Genomic DNA, 14154 nt, shown 5'->3' on the forward strand with positions numbered 1-14154 from the left:
ACACAGTTGATTGTTCTTGTTGAAAGAAGTAGGGCATTCATAGATTTACTTCAAAGGGTGACTTTTGGGTGGAAGATTTACTTGTGAAACTTGACGTCTCAGGATGTTTTTGAGGAAAATGTCTTTGTTTTTAAAAAGATACTTGAATGTTATATCTGGAACCTGATACTTGAATGTTGTATCTCATACTGCATGAGAAAGTGTGTATGTCATTCCCTCCTACCCCTCCCCCCTTTTCCTTGGTAACAGATTCCTGCACTTTAAAAACTGTGCTTTCCCTAAGAATTTTAGTGTATGAGATGCTGTATGTTGCTGCAACCAGTATCTTGAATATTTGTGTGAATAAGAATAGCATATTCAGACTCACTAAGCAGGATTAATTTACAAAGACATTAAGTCTCAGTCATTAATGAATATGATATTTAAGATGACATTGAAGTTGTAGCAGATGTTGGTTTAGCATACCTTCCACTAAATATTCAGCACTTCTTCCCAGTTTAAAACAAATGGCTCTTTGGCAAATTGTTTCAAAGCCAATTCTGTGTTAAACTATACACACAAATTTCTCTAAATTTCTGATATAAACGTTTTCTGAGAGGTGTTCTGCTGAAGTTAAACCATACTTTTTACCCTAAGGTACTGTTTTTCTGAGACATACTGATAATGAAGAGGAGTGACTGTTCCCAAGTTTTCTGAAATAAACATTAATAACCAGATTCCTAAGTTTTACTTGTGCAATTTTGCTTCAGATAAGCTGATATTAGATATGCTTGATAAATAATAAGCATCTTTAATATCCAGCATAAAGATTTTGTGGCTACCATTAGATTTTCCATGTTTGCCACTCGCACATGACATTAGACATTAGTAGCTACTCCTTCCAGGTGCTCTACTACCCAACCCCTTTTAAAAAATAAGTATGATATATACTTATTATACAGGTAACATAGGCGACCCTTATTTTTTTAAAAAATATATATGTACTTGGGGTGCCTGGCTGGCTCAGTAGAATATGCAACTCTTGATCTTGGAGCCCCACATTGGGCATAGAAATTGCTAAATAAATAAATAAATGTGACATGTACTTATAGAGGCAGTATAATGTAGGCATTGATACTATGGTCTCTGGAACAAGAATACTTGAATTCAGAAACCAGTTTTACTGTATATTAACTGTGCTTTTCTCATCAGGGTAGTGAACATAATTGTGCTTATGGAGTTATGGAGTTATTATCATTGTTAAAAATTTTAGCAACATAGAAAAGTCCTAGGAAAGCAACACATCCCTTACACACACACACACACACACACACACACACACACACACACACACACTCAGATATTTGAAATACATTTTATGAACATTATTCTGGAGACCTTTCTGTGCATACATACAGATAGAATGAGTAGAAACATGCATAGGAATAATTTTATCCAAGTGGGATGGTATATTATACATTTTCTCTAAATAGTATTACATTTAGTTTAACTTGGATTTAATAAACAAAAAATAAATAAAATGAAAGTAATTGCTGAAATTCTGGTGTTTCTTTAGTATAAGGTATTAATTCCCTTTGAATTTTACCTAAAGAAAAGATGAATGATACTAAGAGGTTGGGGTTTTGTTTTGCAGTTTTTTAAATGACATGTTTCAGATGTCTACACAACTGCTGGATACAGTCAGATGTAGGTTTTTCTGGTGAGCAGATAGCCTTTCATGTGGTGACTGGGGGACTCAGACGCCCTTTCATTTTCTGGCTCAGCCGTCCTGTAGGGCTTGGAACTCCTCTGCATCCAGCCAGCAGATGAGTGAAAAGAAGGTGAAGACACACCACCTCTTCATCACCTGACCCAAACATGACATGATTCACTTCTACTTGCAAAAAAACTACTCACTGAGACTGAGGCAAATCTTGATGGTGGACCTGGTCTCTGTTTTTTTCTTCTGAGATCCCATGAAATGTTCTGTCCCAAATCCCAAGTATATCTCACTCCTGTGGGCTGCTTCTCATTTCCCAAATTAGCATGGAGACCTTAGAAATATAGTAAGCCCTAGCAGCCTTCTTTGCTGAGCTCCTGCGTTAGTAAGTAAGGGTGTTTAGTAAGTAAGGGTGTTTATTTCTGAGTTTTTCTGAGGTTGCCTACCTTCCTCCTCAGTTGGCGTCTTTCCAAATTTGGGGGTATTAGTAGATTTTCTTTTTTTTATATTTTTATCATGAAAATAGAGACGTGTTAGGGCAGAGCTCGGTGGTGGCATTCATGATGAGCCTGTCTGAGTCATCTCAGGTCTAGAATTGAGATTGACAAGAGCTTTTCAGCATAGGAACATTCCTAGTGTGTATGTCGCTGAAATCCTTTCCTACCTAGAACCTCTAAACATCCATGCTATGTATCAAGCACATTTTTAAAAAGTGCTTTTTTGAATAATATAGGTTTGTAGAAAAGTTGCAAAGATACTACAGTTTCTGTATACCCTTCACCCAACTTCCCTGTTAATGTAACAATGATACATTTACCAAAACTAAGAAATTAACACTGGTACAATACAGTTAACTGAACTATCAAGTTTATTTGGATTTCACCAGCTTTTCCACTAACATCCTTTTTCTGGTCAGTCCGGTCAAGGATACCACGTTGCATGTAGTCATCATTTATCTCCTCATCTCCATCATCAATTTATCTCCTCCAACCTGTGATAGTCTCCCAGACTGCTTATTTTTCAAGACCTTGAAACTTTTGAAGAGTACTAACCAGGTATTTGTAGGATGTTCCTGAATGTGGGTTTGTCTGATACTTCCTCTTGATTACACTGGGGTGATGGATTTGGGGAAAGAATACCACAGAAGTGAAGTATCTTTCTCATGTCACACCAGGGCAAGTGACATCAACACGAATTTCTGACTTATTGCTGATGATGTTAACCTCCATCCATTGGTTAAGGTTTCTTTATTTGAAGTTATTATCCTTCACACTTTCCATACTCAGTTTTTTGAAGCAGGTAATTAAGTCCGGTCTGTACTGGAGGGGAAGAGAATTAAGCTCTAATACCTCCTGAAGGGGGTCTATCTGCTTAAATTATTTAGAATTCTTTCCTCATTTATTTAATTATATAGTCATTTATTTTTATCAGTATGGATTTATGGGTGTTTATTTTATTCTTTGGCTGTTGTATCTTACTATTACTATTTTTTTAAGTATTACTTTACTTTCTGGCACTATCTGATACTCTTGGCTCATCTGTATTTTCCCCTGCCCCAGACCTAGAATCACTCATTTGCCCGAGGAGCTCAAAGGGTATTTTAAATAGGTTAGAGCTTAAGTTTTTCTGACTACCTAACTAAAAGAGAAGAATCTTAGAGAAGTTCACTGAAGCTTATATAGGAGTGAAACTATCGTCTTCTAAAACATGTTGAAGTTTATTTGCTCTTTAGAAGTGTATTTTTCATTATAAAATGAAAAATAAAATCTTAAAAAGCACTGGTTCAATTTGATATAGTTTATTCATAATTGAGAATTATTTGTTTGATACTTGTATTCATGAAATTTTACGTATGGATTCTTTTTTTTTATTAAAGATTTTATTTATTTATTTGACAGAGAGAGACACAGCAAGAGAGGGAACACAAGCAGGGGGCGTAGGGGAGGGAGAAGCAGGCTTCCTGGGGAGCAGGGAGCCTGATGTGGGGCTGGATCCCAGGACCCCAGGATCATGACCTGAGCTGAAGGCAGACGCTTAACGACTGAGCCACCCAGGCGCCCCTGTTGATTCATTTTTAAAAAAGTTTTAATGTAAAAGTAACTGAGACTGCTTACCTGTTTTAAAAGCTGTAAGAATTACAAATTTTTAAATGTGAATGTGAAATGAAATTAAATGAATGTAAATCACATGAAAATTAATTAGAAGAAAGGAAATAACATTTGTTGCTTACTTTTTTTTTAAAGATTTTATTTATTTATTTGAGAGAGAGAATGAGATAGAGAGAGCATGAGAGGGGGGAGCGTCCGAGGGAGAAGCAGACTCCCCGCTGAGCGGGGAGCCCCATGCGGGACTCGATCCCGGGACTCCAGGATCATGACCTGAGCCGAAGGCAGTCGCTTAACCAACTGAGTCACCCAGGTGCCCTTGTTGCTTACTTTCTTAATGCCGAGAATTGTGCCCTCTGTATACTTCTCCGTGTTCCTGTATCCTGTGATTACCTCTGTCCTTGTACTTGTCACCCTATATTATAATTGTTTACTGTTCTATCTCCTAACTTCTTGAAGATAGCAAATAGGTTTTTCATCTAAATCTCTAGAATTTATCATCGTACTTGGCCGTAGTAGGCACTCAATATTGACTGTCCATTTTTATCCGCACTTTATTTTTTAATTAATTTATTAATTTATTTATATAAACTCTACACCCAACGTGGGGCTCGAACTTACAATCCTGAGATCAAGAGCCTCATGCTGTTCAGTGGAGCCAGCCAGGCACCCCTTTATCCCTGCATTAAAGATGGAAACTGAGGCTTAGAGAGTTTAGGTAATTTGTACAGTGATGACTTTGCTAGTTTGATTCTTAAACCTATTGCTTTTTCTGTTGCACCACACGGTCAATTTTTTGATAAGCTGAAAATACTTCACTGCATTCTTTTCTTTTCCTTTTTAACAATTTATTTATTTGAGAGAGAGGGAGAATGGGAGGAGGGGCAGAGGAAGAGGGAAAGAATCTCAAGCAGACTCCTGGCTGAGTGCAGAGCATGATGCAGGGCTCAATCTCATGACTGAGCCGAAGTCAAGAGTCGGACACTTAACTTACTGAGCCACCCAGCCACCCCACTGCATTATTTTCAAATTGACAATATCTGAAAGTATTCAGAAGAAACTGGTAACATTTGTTGCCTCCTGGGAGAAGAAAGGGGCTTGAGGACAAAAAGGTTCCCAAACATGAGTTTGGGAACCTTTTGAATTTTGAACCATATGACTATTTTAGAAATTAAAAAATATAAATATATTTTTAAAATATACAGGAGCACCTGGGTGGCTCAGTTAAGTATCTGACTCTTGATTTCAGATCAGGTCTTGATCTCAGGGTTGTGCATTCAAGACCCACATTGGGCTCCTCACTGGGTGTAGAGCCCACTTTAAAAAAATAAGAAATAAATAAAACAGAAACTTATCAGATGGAGTTTAACATTAAGTTTTTAAATATTGTATCATTTCAGTGCTTTTGTGTTTTTTGTTGATATCCTTAGAATCAGGGATACTGCCATTATTATTGAGCATAGATTTTTATAGAGTCTTCTGGGAATTCCTTTGTGTATCTTATTTTTTCCCTTTTATTTTTGAACAAAAAAATGTAGAAGGTGGGGAGGGGGAGAGGATAGATGTTCTAAAGGGAATGAAAGATTAAATCCCTCGGTTCAGTATGAATGAAATTTGACTTTTTAAAGTATGTTCCTTAAATCTTTCCTTGTAGGAGACTCTTACATAAAGTGAGTATTTGGTGATATACCCAAAACTTTATTTGATTATCTTTAATTAGTTAGAGTGGCTCTGGCTGCATTAACAAAAACTCTGCTGCAAACTGACTTAAATAGAAAATGTGGAATCTCATTAACATGGAATAGAAGTTCTTTCCATCAGTTGGATTGGGTCCACTTTAGAATTAGTGTACCATATCTGAACAAATTGTAGTTAGGAGGATGAACCTATGCCAATTCATGCATGGATTGGCAAGAATATAAGGTTTCTGAACCAATTACTGATTTAAAAGAATGGAATTACTGTGATTGGTTTAGCTAATCAGGATCTCCTCCTAGAGCTAGGGTCAAGTCTTGAAATCATGTTGATGCCACAAGGAGGAGGGAGAGGGGGATGAGTTGGAGGGCTTCCATCACACTGTCTACAAAGAGCTCCTTAATTGCTCTTCAAATAATACATGTATAACTGATCGCTCTCACCCTAATAATAACTTTTGAAGAATGTAATTGTTTATGCTGGCTGATTGGTGCATGGTAGTTTCTTTTACTATTCTCTACTCCATATAAATCCCATAACAAAAAGTTTTAAAAGAGAAAAGAGGGATAGAAAAAATTAAAGAGTAAGTGATGTTTGCTTACGGTAACCTTTTTCTAGGCCGGTATATGTTTTTTTCAATCATCCTGCACTCTTTCTTTCTCCTCTGCTTATATATAGGGTTAACATGTAATTCCCCCTCTCAAAGGCTAATAGGCATATTCCTTAATTATAGTTGACATTAATGCTTCAGGACTTACAATAGAAGAGCAATAACGTAGTATTAGAGTGAACCCAGGTTCACAGGTTTTGAAGCAACAGCTTGGGTTTCAAACCACAGTCCTCCTTTTTCCTCCCCTTAGTAACTGTGAGAACATTGACCAGTTAGTCCCTCTGAGCTTCAATTTCTGCCATCAAATGGGGATAAAAATACCTATCTTATATGGTTAAATGATTATGATAAAAAAAGAAACTAGATATAAGTTGCTAGCCCACAGGCTAGCATCTGTTGAACTCCAGTGGTGATTGTTTTCTTCTCTGTGAGGCTCAGGTATCCCAGCCCAATTTGACTAATGTGGGTATAGCACTGTTGTAGTTAAGTTATAAGTGTAGATTGTAAAGTTATTAACACCCATTCCTGAATGCCTTTTCCCATTAAATTTTTCCCTACATTTGGGACATTTATTTGCTGGACCTCTGCATTCCACATTCATCATAGCTAATTCCTTAAAATAAGTGGGCAACATTAAGTTTCAGCTGTGGGGAATTAGGTTTTTCTGACTCAAGTCTGATAAATTGAACATATACTTCAATACAATTGTTACTTTTTAGTAGTAAAATATAGTAGTGTATGATGCTTATGCTGTCAGATCTTTCAGGCATGATGAGTGTTCATACCTGAAAGAAATACATCTTTTTCTAAGGATACTGCCATTTCTGATTTCATGCAAAATAATATGCAGAAGACTTTTAGTATAGTGCCTTTTGTAATCAGTAGTTTCTAAATGGGTGTAAAATGTATGTTATTTTCTCTTTTTTTGTTTCTTGTTTAAATGGGGGAAAAAAGCTACTTCCTCTTCCGTTATGGAGATATTTAAGCTGGTCTGTCCTTCAGAGTTCATATTTAAACTTAACCAGTACAGAATCAGAGCAATACCTAGTTGCAGCTAGATATGTTTGGGATGTACTTTATATACAGAAAGAACATTTTACTGGGTATATATATATTTTTTTAACTTTTTTTTTAAGATTTTATTTATTTGACAGAGACACAGCAAGAGAGGGAACACAAGCAGGGGGAGTGGGAGAGGGGAGAAGCAGGCTTCCCGCGGAGCAGGGAGCCCAATGTGGGGCTCCATCCCAGGACCCCAGGACCATGACCTGAGCCGAAGGCAGACGCCTAACGACTGAGCCACCCAGGCACCCCCTGGGTATATTTTAATAAGAAATAAAATGAAATAGCCTTTCAACTGATAAAAGAACAAATCTTATGAAGGCAAAAGCGACAAGGAATTCATACTTATGTTTAGGGATTTTGTTATTAAGTAAACAACTCCTAATTATCTAAGGACAATTATTCAGATAAGAGATTAGTCAGCACTTCCCATCTAATTATTTGAAGATGGCAGTTCATCAGGAATTTTAATATTCTCACCCCCTTAAAGCTTATCCTAAGACATTTGTTTTGGGTTGTCTTTCAAAATATCTTCCACCCTCCACATTATATTCAGATGTGAGAATCCTGTATCCCAGTAAGAACCACAACAGCAGTTCTGGGGTTCTGCTGTTACCTGATCTTTACTAAGTGGATCAAGATGAGATATTGTTACAGAACCTGGATTGGATTGCCCGATGGAAGAACCAAACAGCACTCGGAGATCTTGGAGGATAGGAGGTTTATTTAACGCCGGCGGGCTCAGAGGAGAATGATCTCCAAGGGTCTGAGCCCCGAGCACAAGCAAAGGGGGGTAATTTATACACTTATACTTCTGCATACTTGGTACTTTTGGCAGGAAGTGGAGCAGGGAGAAGAACCCGGAAGAGCCCCGGGGCAGGGACTGGGACTTTCTTCCTGGCTCGGTTGGCCATTTTAGGACACAGATTTTTCCTCTTCAATATTAGTAATTGTTCTACCTCTGTTCTCAGAACACTTAGGCTCATACTGCAGTCGGTTATGATGACTAGTGAACTCTAACAAGCAATCTTTTTTATTTTATTTTTTTTTTTAAAGATTTTATTTATTTGACAGAAAGACACAGTGAAAGAAGGAACACAAGCAGGGGGAGTGGGAGAGGGAGAAGCAGGCTTCCCGCAAAGCAGGGAGCCTGATGCGGGGCTCGATTCCAGGACCCTGGGATCATGACCTGAGCTGAAGGCAGACCCTTAACGACTGAGCCACCCAGGTGCCCCACAATCTTTTTTTAAATGAAGAAAAATCCTTTTCAACCACACAAATTGTCATAGCTTTAGACTTTACTAAACTTCCATTATCTGGATTTCTCATCTCATCTCTGTGTCGGCAACATAGGAAGTGCAGTGTCTCACCCATGCAGGACTCCAGAGGTAGTGGCAGTAACTGCCCCCCCTCTTTTGTACATTCCCTTCTCTTTTCTCTGCTGTTCCCTTTTGGCTTATTTTCATTTCTTTTCTCTTCCATATTCTTTAGTACTCTTTTCTGTCCCCCCTTTTTGTGCCCCTTTTCATTTGTGTATTTGTATGTTTGTATGTTGACATAAGAAAGGCTCACTCCACAATCCTCAGCTCTCACTAGCCTGTTGAGATCTAGAATGCTAACTAAGCTTCCTTTTATGCATCTAACAGGAACAAATAGAGAAAATAGAAATTATGGTTAATCTTATTTGTTCTCTTCATATGTTTTTGTTAGGTTGAATCATATGAAGTTGTCAATATTGTTTTGATTGACAGAAATAGATGTAACTTAATTCTTCCCTAAGCATCCTGCAACCCAAAAGTAGGACTTGGAAACTGATTGGATGAGGGAGAATTAGATATCCCAGAGGTTCTGGCTTAGCCAGGTAGATCAGAGGGCTGTCATGGTGCTAATACCATTAGCCAAAATGGAGAAAATTGTGAAATATACCTTGTTTTTGTTTTTAAAGGGAAGACTTGGTGGGGGAGGAAGGAAGCATAAATAATCACTTTTATTTTGGGGTGTAATGAGACACATTCAAAGAGAAATGGCCAGTAGACGGTTGGAAATACAGATCTGTAAGTGGATGAGATCATTGGCATATAGGCGGCCCTTGAAAACATGAATGTGAATGAAGTTACCCTGTGAGAGTGTAGTGTGGGACAAAAAGAGCCTATGGCTTTTCTTTGGGACAGGAAGTGGATCATGCAAAGAAAACTCAGATAAAGGCTATGCATAGAAGAAAAAGTATCATCTCGGAATGATTCATTAGCATGTAAAATTAAGAATTAACTACATAGGGCGCCTGGGTGGCTCAGTTGGTTAAGCCACTGCCTTCGGCTCAGGTCATGATCCTGGAGTCCCGGGATCGAGTCCCGCATTGGGCTCCCTGCTCAGCGGGGAGTCTGCTTCTTCCTCTGACCCTCTTCCCTCTCGTGCTATCTCTCATTCTCTCTCTCAAATAAATAAAATCTTAAAAAAAAAAAAGAATTAACTACATAGCCTCAGAAGGTTATATTTCAAGTATGACGCACTTGCATATTAATATGGTAAGAGGTTTTCATGTTTCTCCATAAGAGATTAAATTACTTCACTGTATCTGTGTACTGTATAAGCTCTATAGCTTGAGGTTTTTGTGAGATATGCCTACCTTATCTCTCTTATCTTTCTTCCTTTTTGTTTTCTCTCTCTTTCCTTCCTTCCTTCTTTTCATCCATCCAGCCACCCATCCATCCTTTAGTTCTTTCTTTCTTTTTTTTATTGCAAAAATGAATTTTAATCTTTAGTTTGATTTAACATCGCTTTTTTTTTTAAAGATTTTATTTATTTATTCATGAGAGACAGAGAGAGAGAGAGAGGCAGAGGGAGAAGCAGGCTCCCAAGGAGCAGGGAGCCCGATGCGGGACTCGATCCCAGGACCCTGGGATCATGACCTGAGCCGAAGGCAGATGCTTAACCATCTGAGCCACCCAGGCGCCCTAACATCGCTTTTAGTACGATGCTGACACCAGCTGTGCGGCAAGGGCTCTGGAGAGATGTTCATAGCAGCACACACCTGCAGCTCTTCTTCGGTTCGAGAGGCTCCAGGGCAGCCAGTATTGCTTCGTCAAATACATTCTTTAGGCCTTTCTGTGTGAGTGCAGAATGCTCCACATACTTGACTGCCTTCAGGTCACGGGCCAGCTTTTCAGCAGTCTCTGGAGTGATAGGCTTCTGTTTGTTTTTGGCAAGTTTCTCAATCGTAGAGGGGTCATCTTGGAGATCAGTTTGGGTCCCAACAAGCAAGAAAGGAGTCTTTGGACAATGGTGAGTTATTTCAGGCACCCACTTTTCCTTCACATTTTCAAATGAGGATGGAGAGACCACTGAAAAACAGACTAGAAATACATCTGTTTGTGGATAACTCCACAGTTGTAATCTGTCATAATCCTCTTGCCCTGCAGTATCAAAAAGTCCAAGAGTATATGGCTCTCCACCAATCATAACTGTGACTGCATAGTTGTCAAAAATAGTCGGTACATACTCAGATGGAAATTTGTTTGTTGTGTAGGATATCAGAAGACATGTTTTACTAACGGCACCATCACCCACAACAACACACTTAATTGTCTGCATTGCTGAAACAGTTTTGTATCCACTTTAAATATTTAAAATTTGATGATGACCTCAGCTTCTCCGCTGGGGTGTTGGCAGCACCGTGCGGGCTAGTTCTCTTTCTTAAAGAACTATATTGCATTTGAACAGTGTATCAGGTGGACAACCACTGTGATTGTTACCATCTCTAGTCTTTTTTTTTTTTTTTTTAAGATTTTATTTATTTGCCAGAGAGAGAAAGAGAGCGAGCAAGCACAAACAGGGGAAGCGGCAGGCAGAGGGAGAAGCAGACTCCCCGCTGAGCAAGGAGCCCAATGTGGGACTCGATCCCGGGGTCCTGGGATCATGACCTGAGTTGAAGGCAGATGCTTAGCTGACTGAGCCACCCAGGCGCCCCCATCTCTACAGTCTTGAAGTGTTAAGTTTGCTGTAGCATTCAGTCTGGGGCCCACCTTACCTGACCCATCAACCCCTGGAATCCTTTGAATTAAAGCCATTCTGGATACTGTTCCAATGTGAAACAGACTTTCCAGGCAATGTAGTGGAGGGAAGGAGTGCGGTAGTACTATCCTGCTAGAGTGCATGGTCATAGTCCTATAAATTACTATTAGCTTAAAAGCCACGTTAAACTTGATTGTTAAATTCTCATCAACCTGATCTTTCATAGGCAAAAATCAAAATGAAGCAGTAGGAAAAATTTATTTTATAACCTCATATTAACTCTGAATATTTCAAGAATGGACAGTTGTTTTTACCTGGAATTTTAAAAGGGTTTCTTCCTTGGAGTGTATAGGAAGTACACTCTTTTTTTTTTTTTTTAAGATTTTATTTATTTATTTGACAGAGAGACACAGCGAGAGAGGGAACACAAGCAGGGGGAGTGGGAGAAGGGGAAGCAGGTTTCCCGCTGAGCAGGGAGCCTGATGCGGGGCTCAATCCCAGGACCCTGGGACCATGACCTGAGCTGAAGGCAGACACTTAATGACTGAGCCACCCAGGCGCCCCAGGACATACACTCTTAAGTAAATACACACTTTAGAAATAATTTGAATAGCTTGTGGTAAAAAATTATGTTAAGTAATATTTTTCTTTACAATGTAAATCTTTCTCTGTAGTTCCTTTTTGAGCCTTATTTAAAGTACTGTTAAAGAATGCCATTATTGGGTGCCTGGGTGGCTCAGTTGGTTAAGCGACTGCCTTCGGCTCAGGTCATGATCCCGGAGTCCCGGGATCGAGTCCCACATCGGGCTCCCTGCTGAGTGGGGAGTCTGCTTCTCCCTCTGACCCTACCACCTCTTGGGCTCTCTCTCTCTCTCTCTCTCTCAAATAAATAAATAAAATCTTAAAAAAAAAAAGAATGCCATTATTTTACTAATTTCCATGAGCAGAGCTCCCCCTGCAAACACATAACACATGCAATATCCTTTTAGGTTTATTCTGTTTCTCCTAGAACTCTTCAGCTCTTAATGCAAGAAAATTGAATCAATTATTCATTCATTTATTCAACAACTATTTACTGATAATAGATAAGCAAGAAAGAATAAGTTCAACAGTAAAATAGGGTTTTTCAAAAATATTGAGTGAAAAGAGCAAATGCAAAGAAGATACATACAAATATAATGCCATTTCATAAATTCATAGGAGTTGTGTCTGTAATGTTTCTTTAAATAAAAAACAAAGAAGTATGGTAAAATGTTAACATCTGTTAGGTCTGAGTATCTAAGTGTCTATATTTGGGTTCTGTTATACTTTTTTCTAAACATTGTATATTTGAAATATTTTATACTTAGGCATTTTTAATTTTTAAATTAATAAAACAAGCAATATGATGGGAAGTGATAGGGACTATTTTAGATTGGTCGATTAGGGAGGATCTTTCTAGGGAGGTGACACTGAGGTCTGAATAACGGTACCTAGATCCAAACCCACCCCCTCCCCCAAGGTGGTGTTAGTGGTATTGGTAGTGGTAATACTGATAATTTTTTTAAAGATTTTATTTATTTATTCATGAGAGACAGAGAGAGAGAAGCAGAGGGAGAAGCAGACTCCCAAGGAGCAGGGAGCCCGATGTGGGACTCGATCCCAGGACCCTGGGATCATGACCTGACCTGAAGGCAGACGCTTAACCATCTGAGCCACCCAGGCGCCCCTGATAATTTTTATATAACATCTGTTGAATATGTATTTTATTTGCCAGGCATTGTGCTGAACACATTATTTCAGTTGATCCTTCTAACAACTCTTGAGTTGATACTCATTTTTTCTTTTAAAAATGGAAAGACAGATGCTTAAAAAGCTATCATTAAAGCAACAACAAAAAAGCATTTCACCCTAAGAATGAAAATGTGACTTTCTGAGGTAGGCTAGAATATTCATTGGTAAAAGCAATTTTTACTCACAGAAAAAAATGAAGAGAAAGTATTCCAGGGAGAGAAACAGCTATTGCTACAGACCTGAGGTAGACGCAAGCATAACATGTTCAAGGAAAGGACAGCTTAGCCTATGCTGTTGTTACCACAGCATAACTGGTAAATGGTCATTTATTCCCTGAATACTTATGTTGAAGGAAGCTCACCACTTTCAGACTTACCTTATTCTTACACAGAGTTTTTTTTTTTCCCATGTAGGACTTACAGACTGATGGGGTCATATTAAAGGGCACAGAAGCTGGCTTAAGGGTTTCTCAGTGGCCAAGTTGGGGACAGTGTGAGCACCAGTAAGAACCATGAAGTGATGGATTATAATATATGTCTTTAAAAATCATAATTTCTTAGTGAAACTCAGAGAGAAAGAAGCTTCTCTTTATAGAAGAATGCCAGATGAGGTAGGAAGAATGGTAGAATTAGAAAATGTCTGGCAAATCCCAATGTAATTTTGATTCAGGCAAGAGATACTCCATGGATGCTAAAATTTTGGGATGAAAGGCTGTTAGAGGATAAGATATTCATACAGTTTCAGTGTATCACTCCATGATTACTTACTAACTATAAAGGAAGGAATGTACCTTTAAAATGGAGAGATCTGTCAGTTACTGCCTTAACCCGGTGATCAGACTTGGTATTATGTGTTTCCTTGTGTGATGCAGTAAGTACCCAGCATCACCTACACAGTATCCCTGCCAGAAATGTTAAACTGGAACCTAATCATGAGGAAACATTAGAAAAATCCAGAATGTGGGGCAATTTATGAGACAACTAGACTGGATTTGTCAAAAATTCAGTGTCATGAAAACAAGATTGCGAGGTGCTCTATGCCAAAGTATTTAGGAATGAAGTGATATTTTTTCTGCAGTTAACTTTCAAATAGTTCATCAAAAAATAATGTGTGTATATGTATGTTTAGAGAGATAGGGAGAAAGCAAATAATAGTTGGTGAACCTAGGAAGTGAAAAGTTGAGTGTATGTGTGTTCATT

At 38.5% G+C, this 14154-nt stretch overlaps 1 protein-coding gene and 1 pseudogene across 2 annotated transcripts in view; one reads left to right on the top strand and one right to left on the bottom strand.

Annotated features, from left to right (window-relative positions):
- The window catches only part of WDR89 (WD repeat domain 89), a 41742-nt gene that overhangs the window by 17292 nt on the left and 10296 nt on the right, over positions 1-14154 (top strand). The gene's annotated exons all lie outside the window — the stretch shown is intronic.
- On the bottom strand, positions 10121-10828 carry LOC114217939 (cell division control protein 42 homolog pseudogene; annotated as a pseudogene).

This window comes from Eumetopias jubatus, unplaced genomic scaffold (genome assembly GCF_037043125.1).
Source record: "Eumetopias jubatus isolate StellerSeaLion01/CBP00866 unplaced genomic scaffold, mEumJub1_p1.0 scaffold_7, whole genome shotgun sequence".
Lineage (NCBI taxonomy): Eukaryota > Metazoa > Chordata > Mammalia > Carnivora > Otariidae > Eumetopias > Eumetopias jubatus.